Source organism: Schistocerca nitens, chromosome 1 (genome assembly GCF_023898315.1).
Source record: "Schistocerca nitens isolate TAMUIC-IGC-003100 chromosome 1, iqSchNite1.1, whole genome shotgun sequence".
Lineage (NCBI taxonomy): Eukaryota > Metazoa > Arthropoda > Insecta > Orthoptera > Acrididae > Schistocerca > Schistocerca nitens.
In genome coordinates, this window is record NC_064614.1 from 1,191,608,981 (window position 1) to 1,191,627,969 (window position 18,989).

Genomic DNA, 18,989 nt, shown 5'->3' on the forward strand with positions numbered 1-18,989 from the left:
TAATCTGCCACGAAGTTTCATTTCAGCGCACAGTCCGCTGCAGAGTGAAAATCTCATTCAGGGGACGCTTAGACTAAACTCGGCCCGAACTGGCCATGAAGGCCCAACGGTATCGACCGACCACAGTGTCATCCTGAGACGACAGGCGTCACTTGATGCGGATAGTACACCGCTCTCCCGGCCGTTTTGTCACTTTACGTTACCAGAGCCGCAACTTCTCAACGAGGTAGCTTTTCAGTTTGCCTCACAATGGTTGAGTGAACCCGCTTGTCGACAGCGCTCGGCAGACCGTGTGGTCACCCATCCAAGTTCTAGCCCAACCCGACAGCGCTTAACTTCGGTGATCGGACGGGAACCGGTGTTGCCACTGCGGCAAGTCCGTTAGCTCTGCATCAAAGACAGCTGAGCAGCTGGGCGCCCGGGAAGGCGTCCCGGGGGCCTGCTGGAAATACGGGCATCTATCAAGGACAGTCAAATGAAAACCAAACACCCGCCACATCAAAAGAAATCACCACAGACGTTAATACATTTATTCCACTGGGAGATGTTGAAATCCTTTTTCGATGAACGCAGTCGGCTGCTGGCATCCGCTCTTGCAGTTCCTCACCCAACTGAAGCCGAAGTCCGCACCTGTCTTTCTTTAGGTCTCCAAAGATGTGAAAATCACATAGTGAATGTTCCAGGCTGTACGAAGGATGTTGCAGTGTTTCCCAACCAAATCGCATCCTTCAAATGGTTCAAATGGCTCTGAGCACTATGGGACTCAACTGCTGTGGTCATAAGTCCCCTAGAACTTGGGAACTACTTAAACCTAACTAACCTAAGGACAGCACACACATCCATGCCCGAGGCAGGATTCGAACCTGCGACCGTAGCGGTCGTGCGGTTCCAGACTGTAGCGCCTTTAACCGCTCGGCCACTCCGGCCGGCAAATCGCATCCTTCGCTCCATTGGCAATGTAGGTTTGAGTATTACCGTGCAACAGAATGATTCCGTGTGACAATATTCGTGGGCGTTTTGAGCTTCACGTCTCAGTTTCTGTGAAGTGTCATCATAGCGCTGTTAATTGATTGTGGTTCTACGCTCGAGGCGAGCAGGTGGCCCCTGCAGTCGAAGAAGGCCATCATGACCTTACCAGAAATTTGGCGGTAGAGATATGGCATATTTCCATTGATGGTTTTGCCGTTTACCGTCTGGCTGTCGAACGGAATCATCCTCTTGCACGATAACTCCCTCTCCCGCACTGCCACTCGGATGAAGGCTACGCTTCAGCGATTTTATTAGGGAAACTCTGCAACATCCCCTGTACAGCCTGGATCTTTCACCATATGATTTTCACGTCTTTGGTAACATGAAGAAAGACATTCGTGCACGTCGGTTTCTGTCGTACGAGGTAGTGCAAGAGTGGGTGCGGTTATAGATCCGTCAGCTTCCAACTGCGTACTACGAAACAGAAATTTATCGTCTCGGCTCCCAGTACGATAAATGCCTTAACGCCTGTGGTGAGTACTTTTGAATGGAACCATTCCATGGTCCCGTTATGGTGGATGTCTGGTTTTCATTTGATTTCTTGTCATGTGTAGGAGTTAGTAACGCCTCTTTGGCCCATATGATAGCAGCGACGGCGAGTGTCAGGCAGTCCTCGAGACTCCATAAACATTGTTGAGCCATCCCGATTCAGAAGCACCCATTTGCCACCATCCGTTCACTGAAATTAGTCGGAGCTTGGTTCAAGGTGCATAACACATTCAATGAAGTCAGATAACGACAAGGTGAAAAAAAAAATCAATACATCCAGCATATATCACGCTAAAACAGTATAACGCTGCCACCGTTCTGGTTGATCACGCATATTGAGTACGTAATCGTGGTTTACAGGAGGACAGTGTCATCTTAGCAGCAACGAATATGCATTGACGCTCTTCACGGTGAGCTCTTACTTGAGAATGGGACGAAGTCGAGCTCACTACTGTAAATATAGCATGTCTCGGAAGTCTTTCGCTGATTACAAACAGGCATATGGCAGAAAATACAGCCGGCCAATGTGACTGGAGCGGTTGTAGACGCTTCAGTCTGGAACCGCCCGACCGCTACGGTCGCAGGTTCGAATCCTGCCTCGGGCATGGATGTGTGTGATGTCCTTAGGTTAGTTAGGTTTAAGTAGTTGTAAGTTCTCGGGGACTAATGACCTCAGATGTTAAAAGTCCCATAGTGCTCAGAGCCATTTGAACCTTCTTTTTTTCCAGAAAATACGACTCGTAGACAAACGTCTTTTATCTTGAAGTTCTGGTAACATATTCAAGTATTCAAGTTTTTGTGTTCACACACACACACATTTAATAAATTTCACTGAAGACAGAAGGTCTTATGAATTTATTGCGCATAAGACCGCACCACACGTTCGGCTCAGGGCTGTCTCTGGTGGTCTCAGACATAGCTTGGGGTTCACGGACACCCAGATGCTCGCACTGTGCCGGTTGACAACACTGTTGAAATGAAATGTGGCCTCTTCTGAGAACAGGACGCGTCTCAAATAGTCGCTTTCGTCAATCTCACCCAGCATGTAGACGCTTCAGTCTGGAACCGCCCGACCGCTACGGTCGCAGGTTCGAATCCTGCCTCGGGCATGGATGTGTGTGATGTCCTTAGGTTAGTTAGGTTTAAGTAGTTGTAAGTTCTCGGGGACTAATGACCTCAGATGTTAAAAGTCCCATAGTGCTCAGAGCCATTTGAACCTTCTTTTTTTCCAGAAAATACGACTCGTAGACAAACGTCTTTTATCTTGAAGTTCTGGTAACATATTCAAGTTTTTGTGTTCACACACACACACATTTAATAAATTTCACTGAAGACAGAAGGTCTTATGAATTTATTGCGCATAAGACCGCACCACACGTTCGGCTCAGGGCTGTCTCTGGTGGTCTCAGACATAGCTTGGGGTTCACGGACACCCAGATGCTCGCACTGTGCCGGTTGACAACACTGTTGAAATGAAATGTGGCCTCTTCTGAGAACAGGACGCGTCTCAAATAGTCGCTTTCGTCAATCTCACCCAGCATGGCAACAGCCAAGTCATAACGAACACTGTAATCTTTTGCTTGGAGGGACTGCATGATCTGGACTTATTTTCAAAGTCTTTTATGTAGGACGCGGTGCATTGATGTCTTCGGAATCTCGCTGTCTGAATCGTCTGCACACGAGATCCATGCCTGCCAGTTGTAAGGGGATCACAGTTGCTCACTGTTTCCTTTCTGGTGTCACCTAACGATACCTCCCCCTACGCGTCCTACAGTTGGTAACGGACGTGACGCTACGGCGTCTAATCGCCGCTCCAAACACCAAAGTTCGTCAGAATGAAATTTTCACTCTGCAGCGGAGTGTGCGCTGGTATGAAACTTCCTGGCAGATTAAAACTGTGTGCCGTGCCGAGACTCGAACTCGGGACCTTTGCCTTCCGCGGGCAAGTGCTCTATCAACTGAGCTATCTAGGCACGAGTCACGCCCCGGCCTCACAGCTTTATTCCGCCAGTACCTCGTCTCCTACCTTCCAAACTTTACAGAGGCTCTTCTGCGAACCTTCCAGAACTAGCTCTCCTGGAAGAAAGGAATTGCGGAGACCTGGCTTAGCCACAGCCTAGGGGATGTTTCCAGAATGAAATTTTCACTCTGCAGCGGAGTGTGCGCTGATATCAAACTTCCTGGCAGATTAAAACTGTGTGCCGGGCCGAGACTCAAACTCGGGACCTTTGCGTTTCTCGGGAAAGTGCTGTACCAACTGAGCTACCCATGCACGACTCACGACCCGTCCTCACAGCTCTGATTCCGCTAGTACCTCGTCACCTACCTTCCAAACTTCGCAGAAGCTCTCTTGCATACCTTGCATGGTTCAATTACATTGGCCACGACAATGAAAAGCCGTTTTTAATTATGTTATGTATGGACTTGGTCATTTTAACAAATATTTTAATGCTGTGGGAAGCCGTAGTGGCACCGACACTATTGAGAGAGTTTTATGATCTCAAGATGGCTGTATTGTAAGCCGAAACTAATTAATCAATCCAAATAAAAATCTCATTATGTTGACTGCATAGCCGGCCGGGGTGGCCGAGGGGTTCTAGGCGCTACAGTCTGGAACCGCGCGACCGCTTCGGTCGTAGGTTCGTATCCTTCCTCGGGCATGGATGTGTGTGATGTCCTTAGGTAGTTAGGTTTAAGTAGTTCTAAGTTCTAGGGGACTGATGACCTCAGAAGTTAAGTCCCATAGTGCTCAGTGCCATTTGAACCAGTTTGACTGCATAGTTTTTCAATCTCTGATAAATAGACAATTTACAACAGGTCTGGTATCTTCTGGTTGACAATGTCAACAAATTTGACAGTGGTTTCTTCATTAAAAGAAAGAGGAAGCAGTCACTGCGAGCCGTAATTACGAAAATACGGTGGGGAGGGAGAGGGAGGCAAGATTTCATAGCTTATAGAAGCAGCAGATTTGACAGCGCAGAATGGAGTCCTCCTTGGAGAACTACGCGCAACGATTCGTCTCGAGGCCTTCCCGTAACCTTGTCAGGCAATTTACCTCTCGTAACAGACCGCTTTAGCGATTCAGAAATGTGGAGCGCTTCGCTTTCACTATGAAAGGAAAGCTTTTATCCCACCAGAGCCGGTTACGAGCGGGCCTGCTTTGAACGTAACAGCCGTATTAATCCCAGCGAAGACCGCAGAGCGTGCGCTTCGAGCAATCTCGTGGGGCGACGGCCACGGCACTGACGTCCTCATCAAAGGCTGAGGTGACACGAGCAGCCGTGCGGCTGATCGCGGTGACGAGCGCGCGCGAGCCTTTGACGCAGCTCCGGCGGCCGCGGGTGCAGAGGTGACGGCCGCCAGCCCCACGCGGACGGCATTATGCCGTGGAGCCACGCCCGGCCATCGCTCACCCGCCGTGGCGCGTGCGTCTGTCACCGCGGCGCGAGCTCCCCAGCGCCACCTGCCCTGCCCTCGCCAGGCGGCGTGTGATACATTTACTGGTATCGGGAGTCCGCCGCCACTGCTTACGCGGACTACCGCTCGTGCACAAAATTATAAAACGACAGTGACTGACCTCTGGTTAACTGCAATGGGATGCCAAAAGTCATGCGATACCACCAAACACCGTGTCGGACTTACTTTTGCCCCGCACAGTGCAGTAACTCTACGTTGCACGGGCTAAACATGTCGCTGTTAAGTCCCTGCAGGAATGCTGAGTCATGCTTCCTCTATAGCCGTCCATAACTGCGAAAATGTTTCCGGTGCAGGATTTTGTACACGACCTGACCTCTCGATTATCTCCCATAGATGTTTAATGGGATTCATCTCGGACGATCTGTATGGCAATCCATTTGCACGAACTTCCCAGAGTGTTCTTCAAACCAGTCACCAACAGTTGTGGCCTAGTGACACAGCGCATTTCATCTATAAAAATTCCATCGTTGTTTGGGAACGTGACGTCCATGAATGGCCGCAATTGGACTCCAAACAGCCGAACATCCAGAGTACCAGTCCATTCCAAGCAGAGACGGCCCAGCCCATTATGGAGCCACCACCAGCCTGCACAGTGCCTTGTTGACAACTTGGGTCCAGTCCATACCAAGCAGAGACAGCCCAGCCCATTATGGAGCCACCACCAGCCTGCACAGTGCGTTGTTGAAAACTTGGGTCCAGTCCATTTCCAATCAGAGACAGCCCAGACCATTATGGAGCCATCAGCAGGCTGCACAGTGCCTTGCTGACAACTTGGGTCCAGTCCATTCAAAGCAGAGACAGCACAGACCATTATGGAGCCACCACCAGCATGCAAAGTGCCTTTTTGACAACTTGGGTCCAGTCCATTCCAAGCAGAGACAGCCCAGACCATTATGGAGCCACCACCAGCCTGCACAGTGCCTTCTTGACAACTTGGGTAAGTCCATTCCAAGCAGAGACAGCCCAGCCCATTATGGAGCCACCACCAGCCTGTATAGTACCTTGTTGACAACCTGGCTCCAGTCCATTCCATGCAGAGACAGCCCAGCCCATTATGGAGCCACCACCAGACTGCACAGTGCCTTGTTGACGGGTCCAGTCCATTCCTAGCAGCGACAGCCCAGCCCATTATGGAGCCACCACCAGCCTGCACAGTGCCTTGTTGACAACTTGGGTCCAGTCCATTCCAAGCAGAGACAGCCCAGACCATTATGGAGCCATCAGCAGGCTGCACAGTGCCTTGCTGACAACTTGGGTCCAGTCCATTCAAAGCAGAGACGGCCCAGCCCATTATGGAGCCACCACCAGCATGCAAAGTGCCTTGTTGACATCTTGGGTCCAGTCCATTCCAAGCAGACACAGCCCAGACCATTATGGAGCCACCACCGGCCTGCACAGTGCCTTCTTGACAACTTGGGTAAGTCCATTCCAAGCACAGACAGCCCAGCCCATTATGGAGCCACCACCAGCCTGTATAGTACCTTGTTGACAACCTGGCTCCAGTCCATTCCATGCAGAGACAGCCCAGCCCATTATGGAGCCACCACCAGACTGCACAGTGCCTTGTTGACGGGTCCAGTCCATTCCTAGCAGCGACAGCCCAGCCCATTATGGAGCCACCACCAGCCTGCACAGTGCCTTGTTGATGCGTCCAGTCCATTCCTAGCAGAAACAGCCCAGCCCATTATGGAGCCACCACCAGCCCGCACAGTGCCTTGCTGACAACTTGGGTCCAGTCCATTCCAAGCAGAGACAGCCCAGCCCATTATGGAGCCACCACCAGCCTGCACAGTGCCTTGTTGACAACTTGGGTCCAGTCCATTCCATGCAGAGACAGCCCAGACCATTATGGAGCCACCACCAGCCTGCACAGTGCCTTGTTGACAACTTGGGTGCAGTCCATTCCATGCAGAGACAGCCCAGCCCATTATGGAGCCGCTACCAGCCTGCACAGTGCCTTGGCGACAACTTGGGTCCTTGGCTTCATGGGGTCGTGCGCCATAGCTCTTATCAACTAAATTGGGACTCACCCGGCCAGGCCACGGTTTTCCAGGTCTCTAGGGTCCAACCGGTACAGTAACGAGCCCAGGAGAGGCGCAGGCGATGTCTTGCTGTCAGCAAAGACACTCTTGTCTGCAGCCATAGCCGATTAACGCCATCCCGCGTCCGGCCATCATGATTTTGGTTTTCCGTGATATCCCTAAATCCCTCCAGGCAAATGCTGGGTGGTTCCTTTGAAAGGGCACAGCCGACTTTCTTCCCCGTCCTTCCCTAATCCAATGAAACTGATGACCTCGCTGTCTGGTTTCCTCCCCCAAAACAATCCCTCCCCCCCCCCCCTCCCCCGACGATTAACGCCAAATTTCGCCGAACAATCCTAACGTATAGGCTCGTCATGCGTTCCGTATTGATTTCTGGGGGTATTTCACGAAGTGTTTCTTGTCTGTTGCCGCGTGGTCCAGGGCGCCGGTTCGCACGGATCCCTCCGTCGGAGGTTCGAGTCCTCCCTCGGGCATGGGTGCATGTGTTGTCCTTAGCGTAAGATAGTTTAAGTTAGATTAAGCAGTGTGTAAGTCTATGGACCGATGATCTCACTAGTTTGGTCCTACAGGAACTTACCACAAATTTTTTTTTTTAAAATATTCTTGTCTGTTAGAACTGACAACCGTTCGCAAATGACGCAGCCCTCAGTCGTCAAGAGAAGACCGTCGGCCACCGCGTTGTCCGTGGTAATAGCTAATTCATGAAATGCGGTATTCTCCACACAGTCTTTGTGGATCTCGGAATATAGAATTCCCAAACGATTTGCGAAATGGAATGTCCTACGCGTCTAGCTCCAACTACCATTCCCCGTTCAAAATCTGTTAATTGCCCGTCGTGCGGCCATAATCATTTGGATACAAAGAACAGCTCCCGAATGCGCTGCCCTTTGATACACTGTGTCCGCGATACTACAGCGCTCTGTGTACATGCATATCGCTATCCCGTGCTTTTTGTCACCTCAGTGTATCACGGTCCCCTGGACATAACAAAAGACATGGTAGCTATTTGGGTTCGTGATCACAATTTTTCTGAGTGCGTTACGTGTTGCTCTCGCACTATGAGGGTATGTCCAGCATCGTCGATTATCATAGTTTGGTGGTCCAGGTGCTATGAATTCGTTCAGCTGCTGTGGTGTGGGTATGCATCATGTTGCATGGACCTACAGTCCTCCAATTCTTTTAACACGGTAGACGAGGACGTTATTTTCACCCTGTACTCCTTCTCCCTGTGCGTCTTTTCTGGAGTACATTCAACCTTGAGTTCCCCATGGAACGAGAGGATATTCGCCGAATGGACTGGACTGCCCATACCTACGACTTAAATGGCATTGAGCACGTGCTGAATGCGTTGGGGGGACGTATAGGAGCATGCCCACATGCGCCGATTATCATTTAGCAGTCGTCCACCACGCTGGTGCAGAAATGGGACGCCCTACCACAAAAACTCCTTACTTGAAGCACATTGCAGAGCGTACTTTGTCGTCCGTGGTGATGCTACACCGTGTAATGAATCACGTTCCGCTTTCTGTAATGTCGACGACACCGTCAAAAGTCACGATGACTTCATTGTAATTATTGTCTTTGAATAACTGTGTATCCACAGGCCATGTGACCTGTAATTGAAGAAGTGTCATGATTATCTCTCCATTGGATCCCATTCGGATCTCCGGGAGGGGAATGCCAAGGGGGAGGCTACCATGAGAAAAAGATTGAATAATCAACGAAAGGATAACGTTCTACGAGTCGGGGCGTGGAATGTCACAAGCTTCAACGTGGTATGGAAACTAGAAAATCTGAAAAGGGAAATGCAAAGGCTCAATCTAGATATAGTAGGGGTCAGTGAAGTGAAAGTGGAAGGAAGACAAGGATTTCTGGTCAGATGAGTATCGCGTAATATCAACAGCAGCAGAAAATGGTATAACAGGTGTAGGATTCGTTATGAATAGGAAGGTAGGGCAGAGGGTGTGTTACTGTGAACAGTTCAGTGACCGGGTTGATCAAATGGTTCAAATGGCTCTGAGCACTATGGGACTTAACAGCTATGGTCATCAGTCCCCTAGAACTTAGAACTACTTAAACCTAACTAACCTAAGGACAGCACACAACACCCAGCCATCACGAGGCAGAGAAAATCCCTGACCCCGCCGGGAATCGAAACCGGGAACCGGGTTGTTCTAATCAGAATCGACAGCAGACCAACACCGACAACGATAGTTCAGGTATACATGCCGACGTCGCAAGCTGAAGATGAAGAGATAGAGAAAGTGTATGAGGATATTGAAAGGGTAATGCAGTATGTAAAGGGGGACGAAAATCTAATAGTCATGGGCGACTGGAATGCAGTTTTAGGGGAAGGAGTAGAAGAAAAGGTTACAGGAGAATATGGGCTTGGGACAAGGAATGAAAGAGTAAAAAGACTAATTGAGTTCTGTAACAAATTTCAGCTAGTAATAGCGAATACCCTGTTCAAGAATCACAAGAGGAGGAGGTATACTTGGAAAAGGCCGGGAGAAACGGGAAGATTTCAATTAGATTACATCATGGTCAGACAGAGATTCCGAAATCAGATACTGGACTGTAAGGCGTACCCAGGAGCAGATATAGACTCAGATCACAATATAGTAGTGATGAAGAGTAGGCTGAAGTTCAAGACATTAGTCAGGAAGAATCAATACGCAAAGAAGTGGGATACGGAAGTACTAAGGAATGACGAGATACGTTTGAAGTTCTCTAACGCTATAGATACAGCAATAAGGAATAGCGCAGTAGGCAGTACAGTTGAAGAGGAATGGACATCTCTAAAAAGGGCCATCACAGAAGTTGGGAAGGAAAACATAGGTACAAAGAAGGTAGCTGCGAAGAAGCCATGGGTAACAGAAGTACTTCAGTTGATTGATGAAAGGAGGAAGTACAAACATGTTCCGGGAAAATCAGGAATACAGAAATACAAGTCGCTGAGGAATGAAATAAATAGGAAGTGCAGGGAAGCTAAGACGAAATAGCTGCAGGAAAAATGTGAAGACATCGAAAAAGATATGATTGTCGGAAGGACAGACTCAGCATAGAGGAAAGTCAAAACAACCTTTGGTGACATTAAAAGCAACGATGGTAACATTCAGAGTGCAACGGGAATTCCACTGTTAAATGCAGAGGAGAGAGCAGATAGTTGGAAAGAATACATTGAAAGCCTCTATGAGGGTGAAGATTTGTCTGATGTGATAGAAGAAGAAACAGGAGTCGATTTAGAAGAGATAGGGGATCCAGTATTAGAATCGGAATTTAAAAGATCTTTGGAGAACTAACGATCAAATAAGAAGAAGGGATGGATAACATTCCATCAGATTTTCTAAAATCATTGGGGGAAGTGGCAGCAAAACGTCTATTCACGTTGGTGTGTAGAATGTATGAGTCTGGCGACATACCATCTGACTTTCGGAAAATCATCATCCACACAATTCCGAAAACGGAAGGAGCTGACAAGTGCGAGAATTATCGCACAACCAGCTTAACAGCTCATGCATCGAAGCTACTTACAAGAATAATATACAGAAGAATGGAAAAGAAAATTGAGAATGCGCTAGGTGACGATCAGTTTGGCTTTAGGAAAAGTAAAGGGACGAGAGAGGCAATTCTGACGTTACGGCTAATAATGGAAGCAAGGGTAAAGAAAAATCAAGACACTTTCATAGGATTTGTCGACCTGGAAAAAGCGTTCGACAATATAAAATGGTGCAGGCTGTTCGAGATTCTGAAAAAAGTAGGGGTAAGCTATAGCGAGAGACGGGTCATATACAATATGTACAACAACCAAGAGGGAATAATAAGAGTGGACGATCAAGAACGAAGTGCTCGTATTAAGAAGGGTGTAAGACAAGGCTGTAGCCTTTCGCCCCTACTCTTCAATCTGTACATCGCGGAAGCAATGATGGAAATAAAAGAAAGGTTCAGGAGTGGAATTAAAATACAAGGTGAAAGGATATCAATGATACGATTCGCTGATGACATTGCTATCCTGAGTGAAAGTGAAGAAGAATTAAATGATCTGCTGAACGGAATGAACAGTCTAATGAGTACACAGTATGATCTGAGAGTAAATCGGAGAAAGACGAAGGTAATGAGAAGTAGTAGAAATGAGAACAGCGAGAAACTTAACATCAGGATTGATGGTCACGAAGTCAATGAAGTTAAGGAATACTGCTACCTTGGCAGTAAAATAACCAATGACGGACGGAACAAAGAGGACATCAAAAGCAGACTCGGTATGGCAAAAAAGGCATTTCTGGCCAAGAGGTCTACTAATATCAAATACCGGCCTTAATTTGAGGAAGAAATTTCTGAGGATGTACGTCTGGAGTACAGCATTGTATGGTAGTGAAACATGGACTGTGGGAAAACCGGAACAGAAGAGAATCGAAGCATTTGAGATGTGGTGCTATAGACGAATGTTGAAAATTAGGTGGACTGATAAGGTAAGGAATGAGGAGGTTCTACGCAGAATCGGAGAGGAAAGGAATATGTGGTAAACACTGATATGCAGAAGGGACAGGATGATAGGACATCTGCTAAGACAGTGAGGGAATGACTTCCATGGTACTAGAGGGAGCTGTAGAGGGCAAAAACTGTAGAGGAAGACAGAGATTGGAATACGTCAAGCGAATAATTGAGGACGTAGGTTGCAAGTGCTACTCTGAGATGAAGAGGTTAGCACAGGAAAGGAATTCGTGGCGGGCCGCGTCAAACCAGTCAGTAGACTGATGATGAAAAAAAGAAAAAAAAGTGTTATTTTTGTTCGCCTCATTGGGTATGTCTTTCACTTACCTTCTGTTCTATCCTGTAGCAATTGTTTCAATGTATGGTGTAAGTTTCATAGAGCTATGTTACTTGGCAGTGACGCATCATGCGAGGTCCTTAAGTTTTGCAGCCAGTGTATTTGTTTTCTAGTGCGGACTGTCACGTTCCCTATTCTTGGGGTCGATAAAAATAAATTCTGAGCCCCATTCAGTCCTGGTACAAATCCACCTTGTGGATTTGTCAATGTTAAGTCATGAATTTCATTGGCTGCAGTCAAAAATCGAGGTATATACTCAGAGTTCACTTGCGCCATCAGGCTTTCCAAGTACCATGTAAATGCTGACAAGTCTAAAGATGTCTTCATAGCACATAATTTACTATGTAAAACTACTCATGAATTAACTTCTCAGTAACAGCTGTCGTTGGACATGTTTTCGAACTGCTGTCAACCTTAATTTGGATGGCGTACACAGAAATAAAAAATATTGAAGGTCTACATGACCTAGCACATTATTTCACTCTGCACTGCCATTTGGTGGCCCTCTAATATCTAATTATAGAATTCTCTCCTTCACCAGTTTAAGAGAAGTCAGGTCACCAAAAAGAAATATTAATGTGAAGTCAACAATACAACTAAACTGTCTGAAGACTAGTGCTCTTTTAATTTATATTAGTATTACAAGGATGTTTCTTATTCGTTATAGCTTCCGCATTTTACGCAAAAACATTTTGTCTTGTTATCCAAAATTAATTGGCATCTCTGTGCCATCATCAGTGGGTTTTATTTATTGAAAACTGTAAAAAGTGAACATATTTTGGGTTGTAACTGATCTAACTAAAAATCAAGGGATGTCTTAAGTCGCTGATGAATTTCACATTTACATCGTTTGGTTGCAGCTGACAAGCTATCAGTACAGGACGCCATACAGATGGTCCTGCAAAATTATGCAGTGTAAAATCACGGTAAGAAGGAAAACGAACAGAAACTTCCTTTAGGCCTCACTTTGTTAGATCAGTTACAGCATAAAATATGTTCCCTTTTTACAGTTTTCAATAAACAAAACTCACTGGTGATGTCACAGAGATCCGAAAAATGGTTTTGTATAAAACACACGAACTATACCCAGTAATGTAACTGCAAACACAGAAAGAAAGACAAGAGCTGCAGATCCAAAAGACGAAAGAATTTTTCCCTTGCATATTAAATTTTTCGAATGTATTTTAATGTGATACTAGTCATACCTTGTCTGTGATTTTAGAAAAATAAAATGCATGAAACATTTACGAACTTTAAAACGACTGTGTGAAGTGCCTCATATTAAAGAAATTTTCGCGCAGGTTCCAAGAATGGTTTTGAATTTTGCGAGTCTCTAATGTTTCCTAAGGCATGGAAAATATAATATTTTAGCAATATTAATTTAGCTGATGCGTTTGATTTTGGCTATAGTGGCATGTATAAAACATGATCTCAAGTCCTCCAGGATCAGTCAAACAAAAAACGTTACTTTTGAATACGGTCGTTTAACTGAATTTTAATATTGCACAACAACTTTCTTTGTTATTAAGTGATATAATTTTGAAATCAGCCAAATGACTATGTCCGCCGTGAAACCTATTAGCCTGTTATGCTCTTTCGTTGTTACGGATCCTCAAACCATGGTAACAAAATATGAGGTGATGAATTTAACAGCTTTCAACATTCTAAATTTGGATTTGTTTTAGAAACCCTAAAACACAATTTCAGAAGGAGAATATGGTATCTGGGGAATCAGCAAACACTCAGGAATGTTGTACTGTTGTTATAAATACATCTTATGCACAACAATAACGGAATTCACGTAAGAGGGTTAGAGAGCTTATTGCTAGGTGTCGCGATAACTTTGTTCTGATAATCGACAGCCAATTATGAAATTATACAGGCATGGTAATTTGGGCTGGTGACACTTTTAGATGTGGGCGGAGAGCGGAAGTCTCTAGTGTAGCGACGAAGTGTCCCATTCCTAACTTCAGAAACTACTTGCAATGTTCTGTACTACACACATTTATTTCGAAAGTAAGACATGTTGGAAACGCCGACATCTGTTGAGATGAATCATCTTACTCTGCTACCGGTACCAGTTTTTATCCTGAAGATTATGTGTAGATACGGAAACCATCACTTTATCACCCGTCTGACTTAGCAAATGACAACTATGTCTCAGTTTTTTTTCCTTTGCACTATAATATCTCATTTTTCATCTGAAATATGTCATACCCAAGTAGGTACCCTCGAAAATAACATTGTTATGAAGCACCAGTTCAAATAGCAGTGTCACAATCTCGTGTTTGATTACGAATATAGTTTTCGAGAGAATTTATCCATGAAATAGATATTTCAGCTGAAGAATGAATTAATCGAGTCCCAAAGCAATTACTCGGCCCAAACTAAGCCTGTTACTGGAGACTGAGGGAGATGGTTTTAAACGATTAGCTACGCGGCCATGTCCTGTGACTCATCGCTATCTTCGCCAGCGGAAGGACCCACGCGTTTTACGTCCTTCCGCCGTAGCAGTCTCACTGCGGCACATTTCGTATGGCTGTCTCGTACACTGACAAGCAGGCAACTCGATTTTTATCTAGAAACATATCCTGTGTTTTGAGTTATAAACAGAAGATTGGCGAGTAAATTTTTGAACATTGACGGGGTGTGTCTTTCTTCCTAATGTTATGAGGGCAATGGGAACAGCGGTTTTTCTGTGTTTCACTGACTGAGTCTTCCTTCTTTTTTTTAGAAAACCAGGCACTCTGCTCTGTTTGTATTATGTTTGTTTTTTATTTCTTTCAGGGTAACATTAAATTTGTTATTGATCAGCTAATGTCAAACACACACACAAACACACACATCACATCACACACACACACGCACACACAAAGTGTTACTGGTATTAGATCTCACTACACAACATGAGCAAATTGACTTGCTGATAAATATCGGAACAGAGAACCAAAGTTTACTTTATTCGATCCTAGGATTTTTTATAGGGCCGTTAACCGACAATTAAATCGATGTTTGATTTTTTCAGTGAATCGCATTACCCCCATACACTGATCAGCCAGAACATTGGGACCACCGACCCACTACCGATATACGAGAGGCGTTTGAAAACTCCGTGCAAAAATAAAAACTACTTACGTGTTTCGGGTAAACCTTTTTTGTTTTTTGACATACTCTCCTTTTAGACTTACACACTTCGTCCAACGCTGTTATAATTTTTTGATCCCTTCCGAATAATAGGAATTGTCCAAGTCTGCAAAATAGCTATTAATTGCTGTAATCACCTCCTCGTTTGAATAAAATCTTTGTCCCGCCAGCCATTTCTTCAAACTGGGTAACAAATACTCGTCCGAGGGAGCCAAGTCTGAAGAATAGCGGGGGATGTGAAACGAGTTGGAATCCTATTTCCGTTAACTTGGCAGCCCACAACTGCTGAGGTGTGTGCTGGTGCACTATCGTCATGGAAAAGGACTTTTTTGCGGTCCAATCGCCGGCTTTTTTCTTGCAGCTCGATTTTCAGACGTTCCAATAACGATTAATAATATGCACCTGTAATAGTTTTACGCTTTTCCAGATAGTCGATGAGGATTATCCCTTGCGAATCCCAAAAGACAGTCGCCATAACCTTTCTGCCTAAAGGAATGGTCTTCGCCTTTTTGGTGCAGATTCTCCCTTGATAACCCATTGTTTAGATTGTTATTTAGTCTCAGGAGCATAGTAATGTATCCATGTTTCATCCACAGTGACGAAACGACGCTTAAACTCCTGCGGATTCTTCCTGAACAGCTGCAAATCATCCTCGCAACTCTTCACGCGATTCCGTTTTTGGTCAAGCGTGAGCAATCGCGGAACTCCTCTTGCGGATAGCTTTCTCACGTCCAAATGTTTATGCAAAATATTATGTACCCGTTCATTCGAGATGCCTACAGCACCTTAACTCACCATATTATGGATTTTATCAATGATTAGTTGAGTCGTAACATCCACAGGGCGTCCAGAACATTCAGCATCATCACTTGTGGCCAAATGGCCACTCCGAAAATTTTTAAACCACTTATAAAGTGTTCTAATCGAAGGTGCAGAGTCACCGTAATGTTTATCAAGCTTCTCTTTAGTCTCCTGAGGCGTTTTACCTTTCGTAAAGTAATGTTTAATCACGACACGAAATTCTTTTTCGTCCATTGTTTGACAGTCACTCGACTTCCTTGATTCACACGAATGCCAAACACAAAGAAATAGACCAATATGATTGAAACTTGGTGTGCGTTCTTTCCAAAGATGCTGCTAACTAAACATGACCTTGATACGAACCGATGGCACCATATCTCGGACTTTGCCCCTCGTAAAACCGTCCAGCCGATAGCAGCGTCACCTATCGAGCAATGATTGCTAGACATACATATGCACGGTGTATGTGGTATCAGTGAGTATACCGTCCACATGTAGAATCGGAAAGGTGTGCGATCTATCTGAGTTTGACCAGGGCAGATTGTGATGGACCGCAGACACTGCAAGAGCATTTCGAAACTGCTCGACTTGTCGGGCGTTTGAGGAATGCTGCGATGAGTGTCTTCAACATGTGGCGAAACGAAGGTAAAACCATGTCCAGATCTCGTAGGGTTGGGCGGCCATCCCTCATTACGGATGTCAGACGTCTTAGGCTGGGCGGACTGGTAAAACAGGACAGGTGGTGAACTGTGACGGAACTAACATCAGACTGTAATGCTGGGCAGGATACAAGTGTGTCCGAACTCACAGTGCAGCTGACACTCCTAACGATCGGCCTGCGTAGCCGACAGCCCATGCATGTGCCAATGTTAACACCTCGAGATGGGCAGCTACTACTGTAATGACCAGGTGACTATCGGCACTGGTCGTTGGCGCAGTGCCACAGCGTTGCATGGCCTGATGAATCCCGATACCTTCTTCATCATACCGATGGGAGGGCGCCATGACGACTAGGGAGTATCGTATTCTTCATGACGGTCATGTTTCCGACAGCAGTGGCATTTTTCAACAAGATAATGCGCCACGTCACAAGGCGAGCAGCGTGATGGAGTGGTTCGAGGAACACAGTGGCGAGATCCAATTGATGTGCTGGCCCCCAAACTCACCAGATCTGAACCCAGTGGACACATCTGGTTACGGTCGCAGGCTCGAATCCTGCCTCGGGCATGGATGTGTGTGATGTCCTTAGGTTAGTTAGGTTTAAGAAGTTATAAGTTCTAGGGGACTGATGACCACAGATGTTAAGTCCCATAGTGCTCAGAGCCGTTTGAAGCATTTGAACACATCTGGTATGTGATTGATCGTGGAGCCAGAGATCATCGCCCCCACCCATTTCCTGGTATTTACGGCAATTCGGTAACTTGTGTGTGCAGATGTGGTGTCAGCTCCATCCAGTGACCTATCGAGGCCTCATTGCATCCAGGACACGGCGTGTCGCCGCTGTTATCCATGCGAAACAGCGGACATACCGGCTGTTAGATATGTGGTCATTATGGTCTAGCTGATCATTGTATAACTGACAGAGTGAATCGATTCTAAGTTTAGAACAAGGAGGGGATATACAATCCCCATTAGGATAGTGAAGAGACTGAACTGTGGGTTTCCATCATAGTTTGGATTGACGAGTTATCCAGATAATGGTGCAATGTTCTTTGGATTTCGTACCCCACAATTTCTGAATTGTGTAATGCTTAATCTCAATTGGACACTTGTTATCATTCAGTAGGAACCACACCACACATAACAGCAGCGGACTGCAAACTTTTCATGAGTGTATTAGTTTCAGCATCAATTCCAAATGACAAGGAAAGAGTAATGTTGGTTACCTGTCAGCAGAAGAGCAGAGTGCATGCCTCAAAAATGATAAACACCAACATGTTGATACAAAAATAAGAAAAAAAACTAGGGTCAATAACTGATGTCGCTGAATATGTTAGATAGGATTCATTATTTGACTTGCCGATTTTGATATGCATTTTGTAATTATTCAATTGTTTCTCATCGTACCGCATTGAAGATCTGCTTCCTTTGTTCCACACAAAATATTTAAAAAATTCTGCTCAGAGATTACTAGGAACAGAAAATTACGGGTTACTGTTGTTGTGCCACCAACAGAATAAACTTTGTTTCCAGTGAACCTGATAGCTATACTACCTACTTTGACGTATGATGTATGGTACACACGGAAAATTTTAGTCCAAGACCAAGAAAGTTGTCAAATGAATTCAATGTTTTCCTGTTATGTAAAATACAGTTACATGTGCTAAAATGCAGCTACATGTGCTAAAATGCAGTTACATGTACTAATGATGTTAAGTTCTTAAGGTCGGGGTTTATTATGGTGGTCTGGAATTCAAGTATATGTGAAACAAATCACTTGTCTCTGATGCCTTGCAGTCGCTATGTGCGTTCTGTTAGCGCTGCATTCTTGATCGTACAGTCGTATGGGTCATGGTTCACATGAAAATGTGTACTCGAAATTTCCAGTCATAAGGTATAAATAAATTTTCTTTGAATAGAAAGAGCATTGCACAAAAAAAATATTTCGTTTAATAAATACGTATAACTTTATTTCGCCTACCTCAGTTTCAAAGCAAAACCACGCTTCAATCAACACCATACTCCTAGATTTGTGTTTCATAGTACGCGTTGCCTGAGGACCACATGCTCCTGTTGTCTGTAGCGTAGCACATTGTCTGTAATACCTTTATAGTACATGTAGCTGCGTTAATAGGAATCAAAGCACTTTTAACATTGCGAAATTTGTTTGTTGCAGGTGAGTTGGCGTCTCCGTAAAGCTGAAGTGTTACGCTCCTCTGCACGTGTTCGCAGCACACTTGGAGGTAAACGTTATAGTTTCTTACAGAATACCTTCTCGTTAACAAAATGGCTCTGAGCACTATGGGACTTAACATCTGAGGTCATCAGTCCCCTAGAACTTAGAACTACTTAAACCTAACTAACCTAAGGGCATCACACACATCCATACCCGAGGCAGGATTCGAACCTGCGACCGTAGCAGTCGCGCGGTTCCGGACTGCGCGCCTAGAACCGCTAGACCACCGCGGCCGGCTTCTCGTTAACAGACGAACTACTTAATTTGAGACACATACTTAGAA

At 45.5% G+C, this 18,989-nt stretch overlaps 1 protein-coding gene and 1 pseudogene across 1 annotated transcript in view; one reads left to right on the forward strand and one right to left on the reverse strand.

Moving 5' to 3' along the window:
• LOC126200863 (rhotekin-like) overlaps positions 1-18,989 on the forward strand; it is a 501,233-nt gene that overhangs the window by 70,764 nt on the left and 411,480 nt on the right. The gene's annotated exons all lie outside the window — the stretch shown is intronic.
• Positions 269-386, reverse strand: LOC126208310 (5S ribosomal RNA; annotated as a pseudogene).